Raw genomic sequence first — 26,780 nt, 5'->3', positions numbered from 1 at the left:
CACGAGCGCGCCGGCAGGGACGTCATGCGTTGCCTGGCAGACCCGGGCCTGCAGGGTCTCGGAGCTGTCCGGCATGGCTCCCCGTTCCAGGATGGGTCCCATTGAGCGAAGATGAAAGGGGGTAGGAGAAATGGGGGCGGGGAGAGGCGCTTGCTTTCTGCGTCCTCCTGCTCACACCAGCTGTTCCCTCACAGGCAAAATGTCCCTAATGACTCCCTTGATTTTCTTGATAAAACAGGACTTTTATCCTAGAAGGATGAGAATCAGGCGAGGAGATGCCAAACTTACTGCTCTATGATTTCAGAAACAGGGTGTCTCAGGTCTAAGTGAGGACAGAGGGCAGATAGCATGATCCTAATATCTCCCTGGCATGCTTTCTTCCAGGTATTGGTTCGTCCTTACCATACTAAAACATTCATGAGCCGACCCTGTGATGGGGACACCGCCAGGGCTGACACAGCCCGTTTGCATGGTATGGAGCTCACGGTTCAGTGGGGGACATAGACGCATCACCAGGTAGGGATGGTTGAAAATAAGCAGGAGGGGTGGGTCAGTTAGGGACACGGGGAGTGTGAGAGGTCTGTGGGGTGCCCCAGAAATATGAGATGCTAGGCCTGGAGTTCTGGAGAGCCCACTCAGCCTCAGACAGGGCCTTGAGAAATGGTAACATTCAGAGACCTTTCATTCAACTTGCTTGCCTAGGTCACCACTCTGTCCTCAGTGTCCGGTACAGAGCCTGTCTCTAAATAGTTGTTGAATAAACAAATGGGAGGAAAGGTAGTGGGGTGAGGCTAAAGCTGGGAACCCAGGGAGGAGGGTGGAGCAGGATGAGGAGTAGGAGGCAAGGGCAGTGCTGGACCACAGCAGGGCTGTGGAGCAGAGAGGAGGAGCCTGAGTGGATGGGTCATAAGGTTGACTGGTTGTGCGGGGCGTGGATGGACATCTAGGGTGAGGTCCAGGGCTCTGGGCTGGGGATTAGGCTGAGCAGACCTTGAATTGGGGACGTGAGAGAAGGGGCAATTTTGGAGAAGCTGCTGATAACAATGTGGGACTCTATGATATGAGGAGCCACGGGGACATCCAAAGGCCAGCTGAGTCTCTGGTCCAGGGACAAGGGAATCATGGGATCACCCCTGAGACAGCAGATTTGGGGGAGAAGCTGAGTCCAGCTTCGAATGCTTCGTAAGAGCCAAGAAGCAGAAAAGGGTGCCAGGGCTGATGTAACTCAGGTGATGCAATCCTGACTTCTCAATAGCTACCATTTCTCTCAAACATCTCCACCCTTCTGCCCTTTGTGGGGTGTTTTGCTGTTAAAAAAAGAAATCAATTAGACAGTATGTCTGCCATGGATGTATGAGCTTTTCAAGAGGCTTTAAAAAGTATTGGCTGTTAAGAGAATGAGAACACAAATCACAGACTGGGAGAAAATATTTGCAGAACATATCTGGTGATGAACTGGTATCCCAAATATACAAAGAACTCTTAAAACTCACCCATAAGAAAACGGATAATCCAGTTTAAAAAAGGACAAAACTTATGAACAGATGTCTCACTAAAGAAAATATAAAGATGGCAAATAAGCATATGAAAAATTTCTCAACATCATATGTCATTAAGCAATTGCAGATTTAAACAATAGGATACCTCTACACACCTATTAGAATGTCTAAAATCCCAAACAATGAAATACCAACTGCTGGTGAGGATGTGGAGCAACAGGAACTCTCATTCATTGCTAGTGGGAATGCAAAATGGTACAGCCACTTTGGAAGACAATCTGAAAAGGCAACTACACGGCATCCTGGAAAAGGCAAAACTGTAGAGATCAGTAAAAAGGTTAGTGGTTGGCAGGGCGTCATGGGGTGGGGGGTAGGGATGCAAAGGTGAAGGACAGGGCATTTTTAGGAGGGTGAAACTATTTTGTATGATATTGTAATGGTGGGTGCATCACCTTATGCATTTGTAAAAAGCCAAAGTAATGATGTTTCACTATTGGTCATCAGTTGTAGCAAAGGTACCATACTCCTGCAAGATGGCAATAATAGGGGAAAATGCATGTGGAGGGAGAAGAGGCATATGAGAACTTTCTTTAATTTTTGTGCAATTTTCTGTAAGCATAAAACTGCTCACAAAAAATAAAGTCTATTAAAAAAGTATTGACTGACAGCTGGAATATTGTTTAATGAAATATCCATAACCTTGATGACAGTTCGTCAGATGCACCTTGACTGAAGCTGTATGATTATATATCAATATAAAAGGATTCTGTGTGCTTTGGAAGAAAAGTTAAGGCCAAATAAGAGATAACTACCAGTAGTTTCCCTCCAACTCTGACAAAAGCCACCCAGGCGTTATTAGACACATCTTCTCAAGATACCTAAGAGAGGGCAAAGCTGGTCACGTGGCCATCTTCCCAGCAGCCACTAATCATCTTCAAACCACTCTCCTCCAGTCTCTGTGTGGGGGCTTTGTAATGTGTCAGCTTGACTGGGCTGAATGAACTACATCCTAGAATGACCTTCCCTGTATATATCCGATTAGGATGGGCCAAAAGAGATTTTTGGGCCCGATTTGGAGGGCGGAATTGAAGCAGCTGCCATTTGGCAGGTCACGCAGGTTGTCACTGGCTGGCTGCCGGCTCACTGTGTTTGCACGGGGGAGCAGCTGGGGCAGCAGTTGTCCCACCTCTTCCTTTAACTTCTCTAACTCCTCGGCCAGGTGTGTGTCTGGCTCCATGATGAAGAATGCCAGCTTCTCCTGTGGATGCTCATACCATCAAGGTCAGAGGCAAGCTTGTTTCAACTTGTCCCAGCTTTCCCCTACTTTACATCTGTCCTTCCTAACTTCCCGCCCTGTGCACTTCGAGTACCAGCATCAAACGCTAGGACAACAATCTTAGGGACTGCTTAAAAACTCCACCAATTGCATAAGGTCAAATCTCTCTCTCTCTCTCTCTCTCTATGTATCTATCTATCTACTGTATCTTCCCTAGTGGTTCAGTCTTTCTGATTGGACCCCAGTACTGTCTGTAAGCAGAGACTCTTGCTGTGTGAGAAATCACTGTGACATCAAGCTGTTGTACAGGGAGCTGCAGTGGCTTTCCTCCTCTTCCCCCCCATGAGGGAGTGTTGTCTTCTCCACCCCCCAAAAGGCTGTTGCAAAAAGGTGAGATTGGCACATTACTCACAGGAGAAGAAACATGTCAGGTTTGTACCTGCATTGTGTTCAGTCTATTCAATACACTTGGCAAAATGAATTTTGTCCCCAACCTGAGATGGGCAACCTGTGTTCCACTCCTGATCCCTGTTTGACAAGCTTCAAGCTTTCACATTAATGTCTGTAATTTGCTACTTACAAAGTGTTCAAGGACCAGCATCCCCAACATCCGGCAGGGGCTTGTTAGAAATGCAGAACCCCTTGCCCCCCAACCTCTAGACTTACAAAACCTGCATTTTGACGAAATCTGTCAGCAATTTGTGTGCATATTGAAGTTTAAATAGTTCAGTCTTGGGGCCAGCCCCGTGGCTGAGTGGTTAAGTTCGTGTGCTCCACTTCGGGTGGCCCAGGGTTTCACCGGTTCAAATTCAGGGCACAGACACGGCACCGCTCATCGAACCATGCTGAGGTGTCATCCCACGTGCCCCAACTAGAGGGACCCACAACTAAAAATACACAACTATGTACTGGGCGGCTTTGGGGAGAAAATAGGAAAAATAAAATCTTAAAAAAAAAGTACAGTGTATAGGACACTACTTTTGGGGGATGGAACCTTCTTTATTGCCATTAATAACACAGAAATGGATCCTTATCCTTTGCTTCTTGGATATACAGTTTGAAAATTTTGTGATCAATGTCTAGCACATCTTAGACCATCCTGTCTTTAATTTCCTCATAACAATTGACATTTTTATGATGCTGTGAACTGAAATGTCAACTGGGCCAACTGAGAAACACAGAAGGTGAGGCCTGGCAGGTGAAGAGCTGTTGAGATTTGGCAGAAGTCACTAAGGACTCCTACACATCCAAAACAACAACTCTGCATGTGGACTCACACATGTTGAGTAAAAGTGAAAAATACACATCGGATTGATTCACGGCAACATGAGTTCAGTGGTTTCTTCCAGGCGTGGAGGGAGGGAAGAAGGGAACAGAGAGGAAAGGGGCAGGGGCTTAATTTGTGTCTATAATATTTTATTTCTAAAAGGAAGAGATCTGATGCAAACATAGGAAAATGTTCACATCTGTTAAATCTGGTTGGTACATGGAGGTCTGTTAGACTCTTTTTGTGTACAGTCTGTAGATTTGAAATCATTATCTAAAGAAACTGAGAAATCAGAAGTTAAAAAAAATGGGAAAGAGCATTCTTGTTCTTTGGAGGGTGGATCAGAGGAGGAGATTGTGGCCGGGGCAGGGAACCAGGGCAGGCGATGACAGGGCTGAAGCATAGCAGGGGGCTGGTGGGGGTGATGATAGAGCTGAGTGGAGGGAACTTATCTCCAGGTTAAGACCTTTCCAGAGAAGAAAGCAGTGTTCTCACTGAGGCAGCACCTGTCAAGACTCCCTCCCCCAACATCTGGGCTTTTCTTCCTGCTGTGCCCCGTAACTGAATCACCCCTCTTCCTTATCTTCAGTAGCTATCTCCTCATCCTTCAGGTCTTAACTCAGATGTATCCTTCCAGGAAAGCCTTCTCTGACTCCCCAGGTTGGTTGGATAACCTCTTCTGGATTGTCACAGATAAGCCTCTAATTGATGACAAATGTCCAAAAACCCAAAACAAAGTAATTTTCTTCCCTAGCAAAGCAAGAAATATCTTGGCCACCTGATTAAAAAGTGTGTACTGGTTCATCTTCATTCAGGTGAGGTGTGATCCAGCGGCTCAAACACTGGAAAGCAGTTATTATGGGCAAAGGCTCTGCAGTGTGACTGATTGGAGTTGAATCCTGACTCTACCACTCACAGGCTGGATAATCTTGGGCAAGTCTCTCAATCTCTCTGGCCTCAGTTTCCTCATTTGTGAACTGGGGACAATTATAATACCTGCTTTTCAGTGTTGTTTTGGGGTTTAAATGAGATAATGTGCATGAGTTCCTTGAACAGGGCCTGGCACACAGTTGACTGCTCAGTGACCATGATGATGATGAGGATGGTGATGTCACTGAAGACCCTGTTTCCTTCTCCTCCCCTTCCTAGTGCTTGCTTCTTCCTTGGTTCCTCCTTCCTCCTGGCAGCCCCAGGCTCTCCTACATGATTGCATAATGACTTTCCTTGTACTCTCCAAGGTGAGGGAGAGGTATAATTTTAGAGGCTAACATGGAAGAGGTGGGCTGTTTCTCTTTCCTGTGAGCTCCAGAAACCATTTATTTAACTCTTGTTGGCTCAGGCAGGGTCCCATGTCCACTGCTGAACTAACTTCTGAGCCAGAATATGGCTCCAAAACCTTATAATGACCACTATACTGTGCCTCCTTAGACTTGTTTCTCTCCTCCTTCCCCAGCTCAGACAAGGGCAGCTCTGTCCTTCTAGTTCCTGAGGCCCCAAATAGCTCTCTTTCTCTTAGACTCATATGATGCAGCAGCAATTCCTGTTTACCTTTAAAATTCATCAAGCCTTCCCCTTTCCACTTTGCCTGCTCTGGTCTGATATTCCATCACTTCTCATCTGGAATATCACAGCAGTCTTCCTGCTGTCGCCTGTCTCCCACAGTCCGCTCCCCGCCAGAGTCATAGAGAGTCAGTTAAGACCTGAGTGAGCACATGTCGCTCATCTGTCAACGTCTGTTCCTGTCACACAGAGTAAAGTAAGCTCTCTTCCATCTGGCTTCCTGTTACCTCTCTGATTGCGTCTCTCACCATTCTCTGCCTTGCTCACTTCACTTCAGCCACACTGGCCTCATTACTACAGCTCAGAAAAAGCAGAGATGCTCCTACCTCGGGGCCTTTGCACTAGCATTTCTATCTGCCTGGGACTCTCTTCCTCCAGATTTTGCCTTATTTTCTCTCTTTAGTCACGCAAGAGTTTGCTCAAAATTAAGATCTTCTCTGGGGCATTACCTACTTCCTTCTTTAAAACTACAGCCCCTCATCCACCTCCAGTACTTCCTATCCCCCTTACCCTGCTTTGTTTTTTCCCACAGTACTCTTAATATTTCACTTATTTATCATGTTTTTCATCTTTCACCCCCACCCCACCAGAATGTGAAATCCATGAGGGTAGCATTTTGTCCTCACAACAACAGATGCACAATAAAAATTTGCTAATTGAAAGAAGAAGTGAAGGAACAACTCGCAGCCCTGTCTGATGGTGAGTCTGCCTTCCCCACTGGACTGTGGATTTCCTGAGAGCAGGGATGGGGTCTGTCCTGGTCATTGCTGTGTCCCCAGCATTACCCAGCACAGAGCCAGGCACGGAGTGGGTTGAGAGGTCCTAGAGGTGGGCAGCTGTCTGTCTGCAAAATATTCCTGTGAGCAGATCTCTGACGGCTGAAAGGTGAAGAAGCAGTGCTGAATTTCCTCTTCAGGAGAGCTGGAGTTAGAGGTCATCTTTGGGACTTTCATAAGCACCTACAAGTGTTGTTACAGAGAGGAGGAGAGAACCCCACCCATTCTGGAGAGTAGGAGATGTGTAACATTACTTATTGCTGCATTGACCTCCTTTTTGTTCCTTGAATTATCAAGCTCATTCCAGCTTCAGGACATTTCTTCTTGCTGTTCCCACTCTGTGGGAACTCTTGGAACAGCTGTCATATTTTGGCTTCCGTGTCTCAGCTTGAAGAACATCGATGAATGGTCTTCTGTGGCACAACCAGCTAGGTGTCTGTTGACTGCCTGTCTGGGACTACATTTCCCAGGGGCCCTTGCATCCACTTGAGGCCATGAGACTAGTTCTGTCCAATGGATTGAGAGCAGAAGTGATGTATGTCACTTTAGGGCCAAAGCTTTATTTAAAAAAATTTTCCCCTGCTTTATTGAGATATAATTGACAAATAATACTGTAATATATTTATAGTGTACAACATGGTGATCTGGTATATGTATACATTGTGAACTTATTACCACCATCAAGTTAATGAACAGATCCATCACCTCACATAGTTACCTTTGTTTGGTGAGAATGCTTAAGATCTAGTCTCAGCAAATTTTAAGTACACATACAGTATTGTTAACCACAGTCAGATTATGCATTAGATCTCCAGACCTTATTCATCTTATAACTGAAAGGTTATAGGCTTTACCAGCCTGTCCCCAATTCTGCCCTCCACCCCCCACCCCCAGTCCCTGGGAACCACCATTCCACTCTCTGTTTCTATGAGTTTGGCTTTTTAAGATTCCATATATAAGAGAGATACAGTATTTGTCTTTCTCTGACTTATTTCACTTAGCATAATGCCCCTCAAGTTCCATCCGTGTTGTTACAAATGGGAAAATTTCATATTGCTCATGGCTTAATAATAATGAACAAGGAGTCCAGATATCTCTTTGAGACAGTGACTTTATTTCCTTTGGATATATATCCAGAAATGGGATTGCTGGATTATATAGTAGTTCTATTTTAATTTTTTAAGGAGAGTCCATACCGTTTTCCATAGTAGCTGTGCCAATTTACATTCTCACAGAGAGTATATGAGGGTTCATTTTCGGGCCAAAGATTTTAAAAAGCAAGTGGAGGTTCTCCACTCTCTCATCTTAAGCCTGGATTCAAAGGACTCTGACCCCTTAGGAGATGGTGGAATCACCAAGTGGAAGGAGCCTAGATCCCTGACTTAATATGTGGGCCACAAGAAGTGCCCACATTGGGAGGTTCTGTGAGTGTGAAATAAAATTCTCTTTTTTGAGCTACTGAAATGTTGGGGTTTATTTGTTACAGCTGCTAGCATGACCCTAACCAATACACCTTCTAGATGTCATTGTCTTTTAGTGCAATGCATCTGAAACTATTTGTGGTTATGAAATAGGACCCGTTTTTTCATATTTCCAATCTGTGATGTTCTTATCCTTTTGGTCTATACCCTGTTCAACTACACAAGGCTCCTGATCATATACTTGGATGTCATGAAAATGTCAAGCTGCTGTAAATTTTGCAGCACTTACTGGCAGTTTCTGCATTTATCTGGTTGTAAACCATTAACACTTGGTGGACTAGTACTGGCACTGCTTTAGCTTATTATTCTGTTTTATTTTCTCCATAGCATTTACCATTCCCTGTAACTATCCCATTTGTTTAGAGGTCTATTTGTTTCTGGTTTTCTTCCCCACTAGAATGTAAGCTCCATCAGAAAGGGATCTTCTTATCTTGCTCTGTTGCATTCCTAGTTCCTGGTACAGTTCCTGGTACATTGTAGGCGCTCTGAAAGTATTTGTTGCATGATTACTAAATGACAAGCATTGGTGGGTGGTCGGATAGGTGGGAGAGGAGGCAGTCCATACCTGTTACAGAAGCTCTCTACAGTCATAACCTGATGAGAATTCTAAGCAGTTCGACAGCTGCCTGACTCCCTGGATTTCTGGTAGATCACAAGTTCCCAGGTTAGGTCTAGCCTCTTACAACCCACCTCCCTAGGACTCCCTTGAGACTGGATGACTCTGAACTGTCACTGTTTGATGATGTGTCTGTCTGCCACCTTGGTTTCTAAGTTCTGAGGCAGTGGGGTGGGACCTGAAGTGGTCACTGCTATGTCCCCAGAGTCAGGCAGCATAGTCAAGGCCCTTGGTTGGTATTAATAGATTTATGGCATGAATGTGTGAATGTGGGCAGGAGGGGAGGCTGCCCTGGGGAAACAGTACCCTACCCTCTCTCCCATGGCCCCCATCCCTTGGCAGGGTCCCAGAGTTGTTCTTAAGCTCAGGTCAAATGGGCTGCCTGAGCTATACTTCCTTCCCCCATCAGCAACTCCAAGGTGCTGGCTCAGGCTGGCAACACTTGGCACTCTAGACATTGAGGAGCTGTTGTCCCATTTGGCCCAAATGGATACCTAGAGCCAAGGTAAGTAACGTTGTTGTATATATTTGACGGTTCATGAGCTGAGGAGGAGGTTACCGAGAAAATAAGTCCGTCATGATGAAAATCAAGAGGATGAGCATGATGAGGCTTCCCAAAACAATCCCCAAGGCTGCAATGTAGAAGACTTGGTGGGAGGTCTCAGCTGCCAAGGCTCGTTCATTCCATTTGTTGCAGTGCCTTGTCTGATTTGAAGGGAGAGGCAGTACAGAAATAGATGGGCTTAAAAGGATTATTGTATTGGGATAAGCCATGAGACTGTAAGGACCCAGGGTGGGGCCCCGAACCCACACAGGAGGGAAACAAGGAAGAATTTGAGTCAGGGTCATGACCAGGATAAGGAGGGAGGGGAGAGAGAAGGGATTGGCACGTCTAGGATTCCCACCTGGACAGAGAAGATCAAGGCTACAATGCCTATCGGAAAACACAGGATGAAGGCCAAAATCGAGAGGCACATGTAGTCTTTGGGGGGCTTGTCATGCAAGATTTCAAATGCCTGGGGGCAGGGAGTGGGTAATGGCTCAGTATGGCTTCTAGACTCTACCAGTCCCTCTGATCTCCTCCCTTTTCATGACACTTGGCTCCTATAAATACTTCATTGACTCCCTTTAAAACTCTCACCAACTCCCTCTAATTCCCACCCTGTCCCCTCTAACCTCTCCTCATCCCCTGTAATACTTCCCTGCCCCTTAGAACTCCCAGTGCCCCTTGTCCCCATGCCCTATAATCCTTCTCTGTTCCCTGTTACTGTTTCCCTGTCTCCTATAACCTCCACCGTCTTCTAAAACTGCCTCGCAGAACCCCACAGCATGTCTCTCTTGCCCCTTCCACTGTCCCCCCAAATCCCTTACTGACTCTGATGACTGTCACTTGGCCTCCCTGAATCCTCGGCTGACTCACTATCACAATTTGTTCCCATAACATCAACATCGTTCCCCAAAGCAGCCTTCTCTTTGCCCCTATAAACATCCTAATAAGAAGACTCTCACTCAATACTTTAACACTCTCACTTGTCATTTGTAAAACCTTCATTGTCCCCTTATAGAACCCATACCTTATAAAACCTCTAATGTCTACAATAGCTCTCTGCTTGTCGCTTTTATAATATCCCTCACTTCATCCCTATGAGTCTGTCACGGTCCTGCTCTAACACTTCCCACTCACCTATAAACTCCTCCCTTCCCCTCAACCCCCATAACCTCTCACTGGGCTCCTCTATGATCTTCTTTGAGCATCTGTAAACTCTAAATCGTCCTGTGTGCACTCATAGGCTGTTCTCTGTCCCCTTATAAAGGCCTGCCCTGTCTCCCTCTAGCACCATTTCTCTCCCTCTGCAACCAGCTTCCTGACCCTTGAACTCCTCTGTCTACTCATAACGGACTCCCTCTTCTAAACACGTGCTCTGTCTAAATACTTCTCTACTTATAACACCCTCTCCGCCCCCTTATGAAACCTCCTTGCCCCATCATTCCCCCTCTACCCCCTCTTTATCTTTTTCTCCCGCCCTGTCCCCTCATAAATTCCCTCCCTGCCCCCTCAAACACCCCCATTAGGGCATCTGGATCTGGCTACATGGAGCCTCTCCCTCACGCAAACCCGCTGCGGATTTCCATGGAGACCAGGCAGGCCCCGCCTCCTATCCTGTCCCTCTGCTTCTATTGGTTGCTTGGAGGTTGTGTGTGTGATGGTGGGAAAGCCAGTACTCGCCTGGCTGCTGATTGGTGTGATGAAACGCCTGTCCTTCCTACTCTCTCAGGTTCATTGATCAAATCCGGAAGTTGTTTTTATTACAGTTTAGTTTTGAGAGTCATTTATATGCTTTGGATATAAGTCCTTTGTCAGATATATGATTTACAGTATTTCTCTGGGTATGTAGTTTATCTTTTCGTTTTCTAAAAGTCCTCATTTGCAGAGCAAAAATTTTTAATTTTGATAGAGTCTAAATTATTTTTTTTTCTTTTATGGATATGCTTTTCATATCATGTCTAAGAACTCTTTGCTTAACCCAGTGTCAGGAAGATTTTCTCCTAAATGTTTGATAGATTTACATTATACATTTAGATCTGTGATCCGTACTGAGTTAATATTTGTGTAGGATGAGGTTTTAGTTGAGATTAAGCGTTTTTTTTTTTTGGCATATGGCTTTTCAATTACTATAACATGATTAAAAAACTATTCTCTCTTCAATAAATTGCCTTTGGACCTTTTTTGAAAATAAATTGGCCATATTTATGTGGGTCTCTTTCTGCACTCCTTATTGTGTTCTGTTGATCTATGTGTCTATCCGTTTGCCAATCCCACACTGGCTTATTAATGTAGCTTTACAGTGATTCTTAAAATTGGGTAATGTGAGTACTCCAACTTTATTCTCCTTTTTCATAGCTGTTTTGACTATGCTCTTCTAGATTTACAAATCTTGTTGGTCTTTTAATAGCAATTGCGTTAGAATTTCCTACCAATTGTGAAAGATGTTGAGCCTTCCAAGTCACGACCCTGGGAAGGCTCTTCATTTATTTAGGTCTTCTTTTATTTCTTTCATCTGCAGCTATAGTTTAAACAAGCAGCTCATACACATAATATTTCACTTAATTTTTTTATTGAGGTATAATTGACATGCAACATTATATTGGTTTCAGGTGTACAATATAATTATTTAATATTTGTATATATTGCAAAATGATCACCATGGTAAGTCTAGTTAACATCTGTCACCATACATATTTACAGCATTTTTTTTCTTGTGATGAGAACTTTTAAGATTTACTCTATTAGCAACTTCAATTATGCAATACATTGGTACTAACTATTGTAGACATGCTGTACATTACATCCGCTTGACTTATGTATAACTAGTAGTTTGTACCTTTTGATTCCTTTTGCCCATTTCGCCCACCTCCACCCCTGACCTTTGGCAACCACCAATCTCTTCTCTGTGTCCAGGAGATTTTTTTTTTTTTAATTGACAAATAAGTGAGATCATGTGGTATTTGTCTTTCTCTGTCTGACTTATTTCACTTAGCATAATGCCCTCAAGGTCCCCATGTTGTCACAAATAGCTGGATTTCATATTTTTCGTGGTTTAATAATATTTTTATGTATACATACCACATCTTTATTCATTTGTCCATTGGTGAACACTTAGGTTATTTCCATATCTTGGCTATCGTAAATAATGCTGCAATGAACAAGGAGTCCAGATATGTCTCTGACAGTGATTTCCTTTGAATATATATCCAGAAGTGTGATGATGGATTATATGGTAGTTCTATTTTTAGTTTTTGAGGACCTCCATAATGTTTTCCATATTGGCTGTTGAAATTTACATTCCCACCAAGAGTGTATAAGGGTTCACTCTCAAGCCAAGCATTCTAAGAAGCAAGTGGGAGTTCTCCACTCTCTCATCTTCTGTCTGGATTCAAAGGACCCTGAGCCTTTAGGAGATGGTGGAATCACCAAGTGGAAGAAGACTGGATCCCTGACTTAATATGTGGGACACCAGATGCCCACATTGGGAGGTTCTGTGATCATGAAATCAACTTCCACTTTTGAGCTATAGAAATGTTGGGGTTTATTTGTTACAGCTGCTAGCATGACCCTAACCACTATACCTCCCAGCTGTCATTGCCCACTAGCTCAGTGCATCTGAAACTATTTGTTGTTGTGGAGTAGGACCCGTTTGCTCATATTTCCAATCTGTGATAGACTGATCCTTTTGGTCTATACCCTGTTCAACTACACGAGGCTCCTGATCATATACTTGGATGTCATGAAAATGTCAAGTTGCTGTAAGTTTTGAAGCACTTAATGGCAGTTTCTGCTCTTATCTGGTTGTAAACTATAAACAGTTGGGGGACCAATACTGGCACTGCTTTAGCTTATTTCTCTGTTTTATTTTCCCCATAGCATTTACCATTCCCTGTAATTATCTTGTGTGTTTAGAGGTCTATTTGTTTCTGGTTTTCTTCCCTGCCAGAATGTAAGCTCCATCAGAAAGGGATCTTCTTCTTCTTTTTTTTTTAGATTTTATTTTTTTCCTTTTTTATCCCCAAAGCCCCCCAGTACATAGTTGTATATTCTTAGTTGTGGGTCCTTCCAGTTGTGACATTCAGGACACCGCCTCAGCGTGGCCTGGCAAGTGGTGCCATGTCCTCGCCCAGGATTTGAACTGAGGAAACACTGGACCGTCTGCAGCAGAGCACGCAAACTTAACCACTCGGCCATGGGGCCAGCCCCAGAAAGGGATCTTATTATCTTGCTCTGTTGCATTCCTAGTTCCTGGTACAGTGTCTGGTACACTGTAGGCGCTCAGAATGTAATTGTTGAATGATTACTAAATGACAAGCATTGGTGGGTGGTCGGAGAGGTGGGAGAGGAGGCAGTCCATACCTGTTACAGAAGCTCTCTACAGTCATAACCTGATGCGAATTCTAACCAGTTCACCGACAGCTGCCTGACTCCCTGGATTTCTGGGAGATCACAAGTTCCCGGATTAGGTCTGGCCTCTTACAACCCACCTCCCTAGATTCCCCCTTCAAGACTGGACCACTGTGGACTGTCACTGTCTGGTGATGTGTCTGTCTGCCACCTAGGTTTCTAAGTTCTGAAGGGTGGGATTGGACCTGAAGTGGTCACTGCTATATCCCCAGAGCAAGGCAGCATGGTCAAGGCCCTTGGTCAGCATAAATAGATTTATGGCGTGAATGCATGAATGTGGGCAGGAGGGGAAGGTACCCTGGGGAAACAGTGCCGTACCCTACTTCCCATGGTCCCATCCCTTGGCAGGGTCCCAGAGTTGGTCTTGAGCACAGGTCAAATGGGCTGCCTGAGTTACACTTCCTCCTCCCTTCAACAACTTCAATGTGCTGTCTCAGGTTGGCAACACTTGGCACTCTGGACATTGAGGAACCACTGTCCCATCAGGCCCAAATGGAGACTTTGAGCCATGTGAGTAATGCTGTTGTATATATTTGGTGGTTTGTTCACGAATTGGAGAGCAGGTTACCAAGATAACTTGTCCGTTATGAGTACCAACCTGACGACCGTACTGATGCATGCCATAATAATTGATGCAATTGATAATCTGAAGGTCCTCCAGGAGGCCACCACTGCCAAGGCTCGTTTATTCTTATCATTGTAGCGCTTTGTCTGAGTTTGTAGGGAGAGACAGAACAGCAACAGATGGGTTTGAAAGGGTTGTTGGATCGGCTCTAGCTTTGGGAGTGTAAGGACCCAGGGTGGGGACCTGAACTCATAGGAGGAAGAACGTGGATGAAGTTGGCTCAGAGTAAGGGCCATGAGGGAGAGGACGGGGAGGGGAGGATTGACATGATGCAGATTCTCACCTGGTTAGAATAGTACAAAGCTGCAGTGCCTAAGGGACAACACAGGAGGTAGGCCACGAGTGACAGCACGAAGTGGTCCCTAGGGGGCCTCTCAGAGTCCTGAGGCTCACCACAGTCCTGACACATGTTTTCAAGTGCCTGGGGGCAGGGAGTGGGTTATGGCTCAGTATGGCTTCTGGACTCTACCATCCCCTCTGACCTCCTTTCACCTTCTTGTCTCCAATAAATTCTTCACAGACCCCTTTAAAACTCTCACTGACTCCCTCTAACTCCCACCATGTCCCCTCTAACCTCTCCCCATCCCCTTTTGATACCTCTCTGTCCCTGAGAACTCCCAGTACCCCACATCCTCATGCCATGTAATCCCTCTCTGTTTCCTGTTACCATTTCTCCATCTCCTATAACCTCCACCATCTCCTAAAACTGCCTTGCAGAACCGCACAGCTTGTCTCTCTTGCCCCTTCCACTGTCTCCCAAAATCCCTTACTGACTCTGATGACTGTCACTCGGCCTCCCTGAAACCTCGGCTGACCCACTATCACAATTTGCTACCATAACACCCTCATTATCCTCCAAAGCAGCCTTCTCTTTGCACCTATAAACACCCTACTAAGAAGACCCTCACTCAACACTTTAACACTCTCACTTGTCAGCTGTAAAACCTTCACTGTCTCCACATAAAACTCTCACCCTATGAAACCTCTAATGTCTCCAATAGCTCTCTGCTTGCTGCTTTTATAATATCCCTCACTTGGTCCCTATGACTTTGTGATGGTCATGCTGGGACCCTTACTATTCACCCATAAGCTCCTCCCTTCCCCCAGCCCCCATAACCTCTCACTTGGCTCCTCTAAGTCCTTCTTTGAGCACCTAGAGCTCTAAGTCCTCTCCCTGTGCACTCATATGTCCCATTACAAGGCCTGTCTCCCTCCAGCACCATCTCTGTCCCTCTGTAACCAGCTTCCTGACCCTTGAACTCCTTCTCTGTCTGCTCATAGCAGCCTCCCTCTTCTCCGAAACACGTCCTCCCTCTACATACTTCTCTACACATAGCACCCCCTTATGACACTCCCTGGACCCCTCATGCCCCCTCTACGCACTCTAACTCTCCTCCTCCCACCATGTTCCCCATGAACTCCCTCCCTACCGTTCAATACCCCCATTAAGACATCTGCATCCAGTGCTACCAAGGCTGCATTGAGCCTCTTCCTCACTTCCACCTGCCAGGGATTACCATGGAGACCAGGCAGGCCCCGCCTCCTATTCTGTCTTGCTACTTCTATTGGCTGGCTGGAGGTTGTGTGTGATGGGTGGGGAAGCCAATACCTGGCTGCCTTTTGGTCTAAGGAGTTTTCCTCTTCTCTCAGGTGACTGATCAGTTCTGGGGGTGCCTTGGAGAAAAGCACCACTAGGGGAGAGAGTGATGAGGGCTTAGGAGTCCTGAGTTGCTTCAGGCACCTTAAGTGGCCATTGAAATACTTGGAGTCAGGTTCTTCAGCAGTGGAGGGTGATCTTCGTGGGAATTAATATCTTTTCCTGTGCTTGTTTGCCTGCTGTCTACCTCCGGCAAAGTCTCAGTTCACATCTTTTGCCTATTTAAAACATTTGGGTTGTTTTTAGTACAGTTAAGTTTGAGAGTTGTTTGTATATCTTAGATACAAGTCCTTTGTCAGATATGTGATTTGCAAATATTTTCTCTGGGTCTGTATCCATCTTTTGATTTTCTAAGAGTGTCATTTTTGCAGATAAAAAGTTTTTAATTTTGATGGAGTCTAAGTTTTCTTTTATGGACATGCTTTGTTCTCATTTCTAAGAAGTCTTTGCATAACTCAGGGTCAGGAAGACTTTCTCCTATGTTTTCTTCTAAAAATTTGATAGATTTACATTTTACCTTTAGATCTATGATCCATTTAAGTTAATATTTGTATAAGATGTGAGGTTTTTTAGTCGAGATCAATTACTTTTTGCATGTGGCGGTCCAATTAATCTGACACCATTACAAAAACCTGATTCTTTCTTTAATCTCTTTCTGCACTCCTTATTGCATTCTGTTGGTCTCCATGTCTAACCATTTGCCAATACCACACTCTCTTGCTAATGTGGTGTAACCACAGGCCCTCTAGGACCACTTCAACTGACCCCATCGTATCAACAGAGTAATTAAGAGTGGTTTTTCAGGAACAGAGAAACGACCCCTAGGCCAGTTCCAGCCGGTTGAGACCACCAACTCCTCATCTGGGCCTGCACAAATGCCCGATAAGTGAGCTTTTGACGTCAAGAGGCTGAAAACTACACCCTCAGATCATACTAATAGCACCGTTTTGTGACCATGTGTCAGATGAAGAGCCATGAAGCTGGACTGCACTTGCACAGATCATCAATTACCTCACTTCCGTTACCTGTAGTCATCTGTCTCCACACTTCAGACTGTCCTGCCCTTCATCCCATAAACTTTGCCCCAAGCGCTCACTGTGGAGATGGATTTGAGAGCTGATGCCTCCTGTCTCCTTGCAGATCGATGTCGTAATAAAGTTGTATTCTCTTTTCAAAAGTTGATGCTGTAATAATTGACTTTTAAGCACATCAGGTAAGGGATCCCAGTTTGGTGTGGTTGCATTAGCTTTACAGTGATTCTGAAAATTGGGTAATGTGACTACTTCAACTTTATTCTTCTTTTTCAGAATAGTTATGACTATGCTTTTCTAGATCTATAAGTCAGGTCGGTCTCTTAATAGGAATTGCTTTCGAATTTCATACCATTTTTGGAGAGATGCTGATACTTCCAGTTCACAACCAGGGAAGGCTGTCCATTTATTTAGGTCTTCTTTTATTTCTGTCATCAGCAGCTGTCATTTGTTTTTTTGAGGAGGATTTACCCTGAGCTAACATCTGCTGCCAATCCTCCTCTTTTTGCTGGAGAAGACTGGCCCGGAGCTAACATTTGTGGCCATCTTCCTCTACTTTATATGTGGGACGCCTAACACAGCATGGCTTGCCAAAGGGTGCCATGTCCGCACCCGGGATCCGAACTGGCGGAACCCCAGGACGCCAAAGTGGAACGTGCGCACTTAACGGCTGCGCCACCAGGCCGGCCCCCGCAGCTGTAGTTTATTCACAGAGCTCGTACACATAATATTTGAGATTTCCATCCAATGATTCTTTGGGATCTATTGAAAGTGGTATTATTTTAAGAAAATATTAGTTTCTGATCCTGTGTTGCTAACATATGGAATTACAATAGATTTGTGTGTCACATTGCAACCTGTGATCTTTCTAAACCCATTTTGTCAATTCTAGGAATGTTTTTGCAGATTCCCTGGGATTTTCTACAAAGACAATCACGCCATCTGCCAATAAGGGCGATTTTCTTTCCTCCTTTGTAATCCATATGCCCCTTCTCTCTCTCTCTGACTTCTTGTGCTGATGAGGACTTCCAGGCTGATGCGGAATAGGAGTGGTGAGAGTGGACATCCTTGCCTTGTTGCAGATTTCAGGGAGGAAGCCTTTCCTCCTTCACCATTACATATGATGTTAACCATGGGTTTTCTGTAGATGCCCTTTATCAGGATGAGGAAGGCCCCTGTTAGTTCTGGTTTGCTGAGTTTTTATTGTGAATGGATGTTGAATTTTCTGAAATGCCTTTTCTGCATGAACTGATCATGTGGTTTTCCTTCTTTGTATGGTTAATAGCGTGGATTACATTGACTAATTGTCTAATACTGAACCAGCTTTGCATCCTTGGGAGAAACCCCAGTTGGTGACGGTGTGTGCTACTTATATACTGCTGTTTCTGGTTTTCTAATATTTCTTTGAGAAGTTTTGTGTCTGTATTCATGAGAGAGATTGGTCTGAAGTGTTTGTACACTGCCTTTATCTGCTGTTAGTATCGAGGTAATACTGGCCTGATAAGTTGAGTTGGGCAGTTGTCCCTCTCTTCTGTTTTCTGGAAGAGATTGTGTGGAAATGATATTACATGTTTGCTGTAATTTACTGGTGAAACTGTCTGGGTCTGGAGATTTCTGTTTCACAAGTGTCTTTTTAAAAAATGATTGAGGTCGTAATGGTTTATAACATTATGTAATTTCAGCTGTATATCAGTATTGATCAGTTTCTGTATAGACTGCATCGTGCTCACCAGCCATAGTCTAATTTTTATCCATCACCATATATATGTGTCCCTTTACCCCTTTCACTGACCTTCCAACCCTTTTCCCCTCTGGTAACCACTAATCTGTTCTCTTTATCCATGTGTTTATCTTCCACATATGAATGAAATCATCAAAGATGTTTGTCTCTCTTTGTCTGGCTTGTTTTGCTTAACATGATACCCTGAAGGTCCACCAATGTTGTTGCAAATGGGACAATTTTGTTTTCTTATGGTTAAGTAGTGTTCCATTGTATATATATACCACATCCTCTTTATCCATTCATCCGTTGATGGGCACTTGGGTTGCTTCCATGTCTTGGCGTTTGTGAATGCTGCTGCAGTGAACATGGAGGCGTCTAAATCTCTTTGAATTGTTGATTTCAAGTTCTTTGCATAAATACCAGTAGGGTGATAGCTGGATTGTATGGTATTTCTATTTTTAATTTTTGAGAAATCTCCATGCTGTTTTCCATAGTGGCTGCACCAGTTTGCATTCCCACCAGCAGTGTATCAGGGTTCCCTTTTCTCCACATCCTCTCCAACATTTGTTATTTTTTGTATTGATAGTTATGGCCTTTCTGACAGTTGCAAGGTGATATCTCATTGTAATTGTGATTTGCATTTCCCTAATAACTAGTGAAGTTGAACATCTTTTCATGTGCCTGTTGGCCACCTGTATATCTTCTTTGGAAAAATGTCTTTTCATATCCTCTGCTCATTTTTTGATTGGGTTGTTTGTTCTTTTGTTGTTGAGTTGTATGTGTGTCTTATACATTTTGGAGATTAACCCCTTGTTGGATATATGATTTGCAAATGTTTTCTCCAGGTTGGTGAGTTATGTTGTCATTTTGTTCATGGTTCCCTTTGCCTTGCAGAAGCTCTTTAGTCTGCTGTAGTTCCTTTTGTTTATTTTTTCTTTCTTCCCCATTCCTGAGTAGACATGGTAGTCAAAAAGGTGCTGCTGAGACTGATGTCAAAGAGTGCACTGCCTATATTTTCTTTTAGGAGTTTTATGGTTTCAGGTCTTACCTTCAAGTCTTTAATCCATTTTGAGTTAATTTTTGTGTATGGTGTAATATAATGGTCTACTTTCATTCTTTTGCATATGGCTGTCCAGTTTTCCCAACACCATTCCTTTTTGTTTTTTTACTTTTTATTAAGATTATGATAGTTTACAACCTTGTGAAATTTCAGTTGTACATTATTGTCAGTCATGTTGCAGGTGCACCACCCACCCTTTGTGCCCACCCCTCAACCCCCTTTCCTCTGGTAACCACTAATCTGTTCTCTTTGTCTACGTGTTTAACTTCCACCTATGAGCAGAGTCGTACACAGTTCGTCTTTCTCTATCTGGCTTATCTCACTTAACATAATACCCTCAAGGTCCATCCACGTTGTTGTGAATGGGATGATTTTATCCTTTTTTATGGCTGGGTAGTATTCCATTGTATATATATATACACCATATCTTCTTTATCCAATGATCAGTTGATGGGCACTTAGATTGCTTCCACATCTTGGCTATTGTAAATAATGCTGCAATGAACATAGGGGTTAATGGGACTTTTGGAATTTCTGGTTTCAAGTTCTTTGGATAGATACCCAGTAGTGGGATGGCTGGGTCATATGGTATTTCTGTTTTTAATTTTTTTGAGAAATCTCCATACTGTTTTCCATAGTGGCTGCACCAGTTGCATTCCCACCAACCGCGTATGAGGGTTTCTTTTTCTCCACAACCTCTCCAACATTTGTCACTTTTTGTTTTGGTTATTTTTGCCATTCTAACAGGTGTAAGGTGATATCTTAGTGTAGTTTTGATTTGCATTTCCCTGATTATTAGTGATGACGAGCATCTTTTCATGTATTTATTGGCCATCCGTATATCTTCTTTGGAGAAATGTCTGTTCATGTCCCCTGCCCATTTTTTGATCGGGTTGTTTGATTTTTTGTTGTTTAGCTGTGTGAGTTCTTTATATATTATGGAGATTAACCCTTTGTTGGATATATAACTTGTAAATATTTTTTCCCAATTAGTGGGTATTTTTTTGTTTCAATCGTGTTTTCCCTTGCCTTGAAGAAGCTCTTTAGTCTGATGAAGGCCCATTTGTTTATTCTTTCTATTGTTTCCCTTGTCTGAGAAGACATGGTGTCCGAACAGATCCTTTTGATACTGATGTCAAAGAGTGTACTGCCTATATTTTCTTCTAGAAGCCTTATGGTTTCAAGTCTAATCTTTAGGTCTTTGATCCATTTTGAGTTTATTTTTGTGAATGGTGAAAAAGAATGGTAAATTTTCATTCTTCTACATCCAACACCATTTCTTGAAGAGACTTTCCTTTCTCCTTTTTATGTTCTTGGATCTTTCCTCAAAGATTAGCTGTCCATAGATGTGTGGTTTTATTTCAGGGCTTTCAATTCTATTCTATTGATCTGTGTGTTTGTTTTGTGCTGGTACCATGCTGTGTTGATTACTATAGGTTTGTAGTATATATATATATATATATATATATATATATATATATATATATATATATATAATTTTTTTTTTGAGAAAGATTAGCCCTGAGCTAACATCTGCTGCCAATCCTCCTCTTTTTGCTGATGAAGACTGGTCCTGAGCTAATATCCATGCCCATCTTCCTCTACTTTATGTGGGATGCCTGCCACAGCATGACTTGACAAGCTGTGAGTATGTCCGCACCTGGGATCAGAACCGACGAACCCCAGGCAGCTGAAGCGGAACATGCAAACTTAACTGCTGTGCCACTGGGCCAGCCCCTGTAGTATATTTTGAGGTCAGGGATTGTGATGCCTCCAGCTTTGTTCTTTTTTCTCAGCATTGCTTTAGCTATTTTGGGTTTTGTTGTTCCATATAAATTTTAGGATATTTTGTTGTATTTCCACGAATAATGTCTTTGGGATTCTGATTGAGATTGCATGGAATCTGTAGATTGCATTTAACTATGTTTATTCTTCCAATTCATGAACATGGAACAGCTTGCCATTTCTTTTTGTTTTCTTCAATTTCTTTCAATAATGTCTTATAGTTTTCAGTGTATAGGTTTTTCCTTGGTTAAATTTATTCCTGGGTATTTTATTCTTTTTGTTGCTATTGTAAATAAGATTCTATTCTTTTTTTGTTTGCTCATTTGTTTTTTTGAGCAAGATTAGCCCTGAGCTAACTACTGCCAATCTTCCTCTTTTTGCTGAGATAACATCCGTGCCCATCTTCCTCTACTTTATGTGTGGGATGCCTACCACAGTATGGCTTTTGCCAAGCAGTGCCATGTCCGCACCTGGGATCTGAACCAGCGAACCCCGGGACGCCGAGAAGCAGAATGTATGAACTTAACGGCTGTGCCACCGGGCCGGCCCCAAGATTGTATTCTTGAGTTCTGTTTCTGCTAGTTCATTTTTAGTGTATAGAAATTCAACTGATTTTTGGAAGTTGGTTTTGTAGAGTGCAACTTTGCTTTAGTTTTGGATTATTGCTAATAGTTTATGGTGTATTCTTAGGGTTTTCTATATATAGGATCACATCGTCTGCAAACAGTGAAAGTTTCCCTTCCTCCTTTCCAGTTTGGGTACATTTTATTTCTTTTTCTAGCCTAATTTCCCTGACCAAAACCTCCAGTACTATGTTGGATAGGACTGGTGAGAGTGGGCACTCTTGTCTTGTTCCTATTCTCAGAGGGATGCCTGTCAGTTTTTCACCATTGAGTCTGATGTTGGCTGTGGGTTTGTCATATATAATAACATAATAAAGGTTGTTGTGTTGAGGTACTTTCCTTCTGTACCCATTTCATTGAGAGATTATTATTATTATTATTATTTTGCCGAGGAAGATTCCCCCTGAGCTAATATCTGTTACCAATCTTCCTCTACTTTTTATTGGGTTGCGGCCACAGCACGGCCCCTGATGAGTGGTATAGGTCTGTGCCCGGGATCCCAGCCCTAGCCACCGAAGTGGAGCATGCTGAAGTTAACCACTAGGCCACAGGACCAGCCCCTTATTGAGAGTTTTTTTTTTTTATCATAAATGGATGTTGGATCTTGTCAAATGCTTTCTCTGCATCTATTGAGATGACCATGTTGTGTTTGTTCCTCATTTTGTTAATGTGGTGTATCACATTGAGTGATTTGCAGATGTTGTACCATCCCTGCATTCCTGATATAAATCCCACTTGATCGTGGTGTATGATCCTTTTAATGTATTGCTGTATTTGGTTTGCCGATATTTTGTTGAGGATTTTTGAATTTATGTTCATCAGTGATATTGGCCTGTAATTTTCCTTCATTGTGTTGTCCTTGTCTGGTTTTGGTATCAGGGTGATGTTGGCCTCATAGAATGAGTTGGGAAGCATTTTATCTTCTTCAAGTTTTTGGAATAGTTTGAGAAGGATAGGTATTAAATCTTCTTTGAATATTCAGTAGAATTCTCCAGAAAAGCCATCTGGTCCTGAAGTTTTGTTGTTTGGGAGGTTTTTGATTACTGTTTCTATCTCTTTACTTGTGATTGGTCTATTCAGATTCTCTATTCATTCTTGATTCAGTTTTTGGAGGTTGTATGAGTCTAGGAATTCACCCATTTCTTCTAGGTATTCTAATTTGTTGGCATATAGTTTTTCATAGTATTCTCTTCTAATACTTTGTATTTATTTGGTATCCATTGTAATTTCTCCACTTTCACTTTTAATTTTATTTATTTGTGCCTTCTCTCTTTTTTTTCTTAGTGAATCCGGCTAAGGGTTTGTCAATTTTGTTTATCTTCTCAAAGAACCAACTCTTAGTTTCATTGCTCCTTTCTACTGTTTTTTTGTTCTCTATTTCCTTTGCGTCTACTCTAATTTTTATTATTCACTTCCTTCTGCTGGGTTTGGGTTTTGTTTGTTCTTCTTTTTGTAGTTCTGTTAAGTGCAGTTTAAGATTACTTATTTGAGATTTTTCTTATTTGTTGAGGTAGGCCTGTATTGCTATGAATTTTCCCCTGAAACTGCTTTTGCTGCATCCCATAAGAGTTATTATGATGTATTTTCAGGTATGAGGGCCTTCTTGAGCATTTCTTGTAGAGGGAGTCTTGTGATGATGAACTCCCTTAGCTTTTGTTTATCTCAGAAAGTTTTTATTCTTCCATCAAATCTGAAGGATATTTTTGATGGATAGAGTATTCTTGGCTGAAAGTTTTTGTCTTTCATAATTTTGAATATATCATTCCACTCTCTCCTAGCCTGTAAGCTTTCTGCTGAGAAAACCACTTAAAGCCTAATAGATATTCCTTTGTAAGTTATTTTCTTCTGTCTTTCTGTCCTTAATATATATATATTTTTGTCACTTACTTTTGTCAGCTTTATTACAATATACCTTGGAGAAGGTCTTTTTACATTGATATAGTTAGGAGATCTACTGACTTCTTTCACTTGTATTTCCAGCTCCTTCCTTAGGTTTGGGAAGTTCTCAGCTATTTCTTTGAACAAGCTTTCTGCTCCATTCTCCTTTTTTTCTCCCTCTTGAATACCTATAATCCTCATGTTGCATTTCCTAATTGAGTAAGATATTTCTCAGAGAATTTCTTCATTTCTTTTTAGTCTTCATTCTCTCTCCTCCTCAGCCTGAACCCTTTGTTTATTTCTGTTCTCCAGACTGCTGATTCACTCCTCCATAATATCAACTCTGTTATTCAGGGAGTCCAGATTTTTCTTTATCTCATCCATTGTGTTTTTCATCTCCAGCCTTTCTGATTGGTTTTTCTTTATAGTTTCAATCTCTTTTGTGAAGAAGTTCCTGATTTCATTGAACTGTCTATCTGTACTTTCTTGTAACTCATTGAGTATTTTTATATAGCTATTTTGAATTCTCTGTCATTTATATTATAAATTTCTGTATCTTCAGGATTGATTTCTGAGTGCTTGTCATTTTCCTTCTTGTTTGGAGATTTAATATGCTTTTTCATAGTGTTTTAAGGTGTGGATTTGTCCCTCTGCATAGTGATAGTGTCTGCTCACTCCTTCCACCTGCTGCCACTGGATGGGGGTCAAGAAGTGTGTATTCTGAGCCTGCCATGATCCATGGCTTGCTTGCTCACAGCTGCAACTTTTCTATTAGTGTGTGTGCTCTGGCCAACTGGCTGTGCTGTGGTGCCAGGCAGGAGTAGGGGTGCTCTCTTTTGCCTGTGAAATCTCAGGTGTGTTCTTGCTCTGCCTTTGCTATCTGCTCTCCTTGGGTGCTTGCATGATAAAGACACCCCCACAATTGCTTAGTCACTTCTGTCGGGCTTTCCTATGGGCTATGAGGGAGCTTGGAGAGTGAAAGTGTGCCTGTGGAGCACTGCCCCTCCCCCCTCTCCTCTCAGAGCCATGTGCAGTCCCATGTCCTGGGTTGCTGCTGTTGGGGAAGGAGAGGAGACCCCCTTACCTCCTTCCACTTCCTCTGGTGGGTCCAGCACCTCCACATTCAGATGTATGGCTGCGTGGGCCTCTCAGACGTCTTTTGTGTTGTATGAATGTCTGCTGTTGGTATATGAATGTCCTTTTTGTTGTAACTTAGGGGGAGACTCTAAGGAGAGAGCTCACTCTACCATCATGCTGACATCTCTCCATATGATGTACTTTCATTTTCACTTGTCTCCTGGTATTTCTCATTTTCTCCTTTGATTACTTCATTGATTAAATGGTGGTTCAGTAGCATGTTGTTTAATCTCCACATATTTGTGACTTTCCCATCTTTTTTTCTTGTAGTTGACTTCCAGTTTCATAGCATTGTGGTTGCAAAAGGTGCTTGATATGATTTGAATCTTCAATTTGTTGAGGCTTGCCTTCTTTCCCAACATGTGGTCTATCATTGAGAATGTTCCATGTACACTTGAGAAGAATGTATTCTGCTGTTTTTGGATGGAATGTTTTCTATATATCTATTAACTCCATCTGCTGAAGTGTTTCATTTAAATCCTCTATTTCCTTGTTGACTTTCTGTCTGGATGATATACCCATCGATGAAAGTGGGTGTTGAGGTCCCCTACCATTATTGTGTTGCCATTAATTTCTCCCTTTAGGTCTGTTAATAGTTCCTTTATATACTCTGGTCCTCCTGTGTTACATGTGTATATATTCTTCAGTAAGTTTTTAGTAACAAAATCAATTTCTTTAATAGATATAACAGAGAATCTCTTCTCCTTGATGACTTTTGGGGCTTTGTTATTGAAAAGCAGGTCAGTTTTCACCAAAGTTGTTGAATTTATGTGTGAAGAGTTGTTTGTAGTAGCTCCTTATTTTCCCTCTGATGTCTCAGGGGTCTGTAGTGATGGTCTCTCCTTCATTTCTGATATTGGTCATTTGTGTCTTTTTTCTTCTTTTGTCCATCTTATGAGAGCTTTATCAATTATATTGTTCTTTTCAAAGAACCAGCTTTCAGTTTCATTGATATTCTCTCTTGTTTTTCCTTTTTAAATTTCATTGATTTGCAGTCATCTCTTCTTCTTGTCTTTGCTTTGGGTTTGTTTTGATCTTCTTTGTCTAGTTTCTTGAGATGGAAGCTTAGATTGTTAAATCGAGGCAATTTCTTCTTTTTAATATGAGAATTTGATGTTGTGCATTCCCTTCTAAGCATGCTTTAGCTGCAGCCCACATACCTTAATATGTTACATACATTATTTTTGATCAGTTAAAACATTTTCTAATTTCCCTTGACCCATGAATTACTTTGACTGGCATGATTTTTTCCCCAAAGTGTGTGGAGATGTTCCTGTTATGTTTCTTTTTTTGATTCCTAGTTTACTTTTAATTGTGATCAGCACATTGTTTTTCTATTTCTATGTAAGAAATCACCACACACTTAGTGGCTTAAAACAGCAGTCATTTCTTGGCTCACAGTTGTGCAGGTGAGAAATCCTGGAGCAGTGCGTCTGAGTTTCCTGCGCAGGTTCTCATAAGGCCAACATCAATGGGTCTGCTGAATTGTACTCTCATTGGAGCTCTGGATACTCTTCCAAGCTCATGTGGTTGTGCAGAATTCAGTTCCTTGGGGTTTTGGGACTGTAGTCTTCTCTTTCTTTGTGGATAGCAGCTGGGATAGATTCTCAGATGCTGAAGTCCACCTGCAGTCATTGTCGCGTCCTGTCCATCTTCAAAGCTATCATCAGAGAATCTCTCTCCATCATCATCACTCTCAAATCTTGAGTCTCTGACTTCCTCTGTCTCTGACCTCTAGACCCTATTTAAAGGCCTCGTGTGTTTAGGTTAGGCCCACTCAGATAATCTCCCTTTGTTAACAACTGCTGTAGGTTAACATATAACCTACTCTG

General features: G+C 42.6%; 2 long non-coding RNA genes across 3 annotated transcripts; both read right to left on the bottom strand.

Annotated features, from left to right (window-relative positions):
* Positions 1 to 7,471: 7,471 nt before the first annotated feature.
* Positions 7,472 to 10,607, bottom strand: LOC139073461 (uncharacterized). Of its 2 annotated transcripts, none has more exons than XR_011522222.1 (5): positions 10,540 to 10,607; positions 9,381 to 9,491; positions 9,035 to 9,180; positions 8,425 to 8,501; positions 7,472 to 8,344 (listed from the first exon to the last, which is right to left on the bottom strand). It is a non-coding gene; the product is annotated as an uncharacterized lncRNA (long non-coding RNA). The 2 variants fall into 2 exon arrangements; XR_011522221.1 differs by lacking the exon at positions 10,540 to 10,607 and adding an exon at positions 10,050 to 10,180.
* A 3,333-nt stretch (positions 10,608 to 13,940) lies between these two features.
* On the bottom strand, positions 13,941 to 15,569 carry LOC103566076 (uncharacterized). Its single transcript, XR_548414.2, has 3 exons — positions 15,485 to 15,569; positions 14,338 to 14,475; positions 13,941 to 14,140 (listed from the first exon to the last, which is right to left on the bottom strand). It is a non-coding gene; the product is annotated as an uncharacterized lncRNA (long non-coding RNA).
* Positions 15,570 to 26,780: the final 11,211 nt, after the last annotated feature.

The sequence above is a fragment of the Equus przewalskii genome, chromosome 9 (genome assembly GCF_037783145.1).
Source record: "Equus przewalskii isolate Varuska chromosome 9, EquPr2, whole genome shotgun sequence".
Lineage (NCBI taxonomy): Eukaryota > Metazoa > Chordata > Mammalia > Perissodactyla > Equidae > Equus > Equus przewalskii.
Note: the sequence above shows the minus strand (reverse complement) of the source record. Positions and strands in the feature narration are given on the sequence as shown.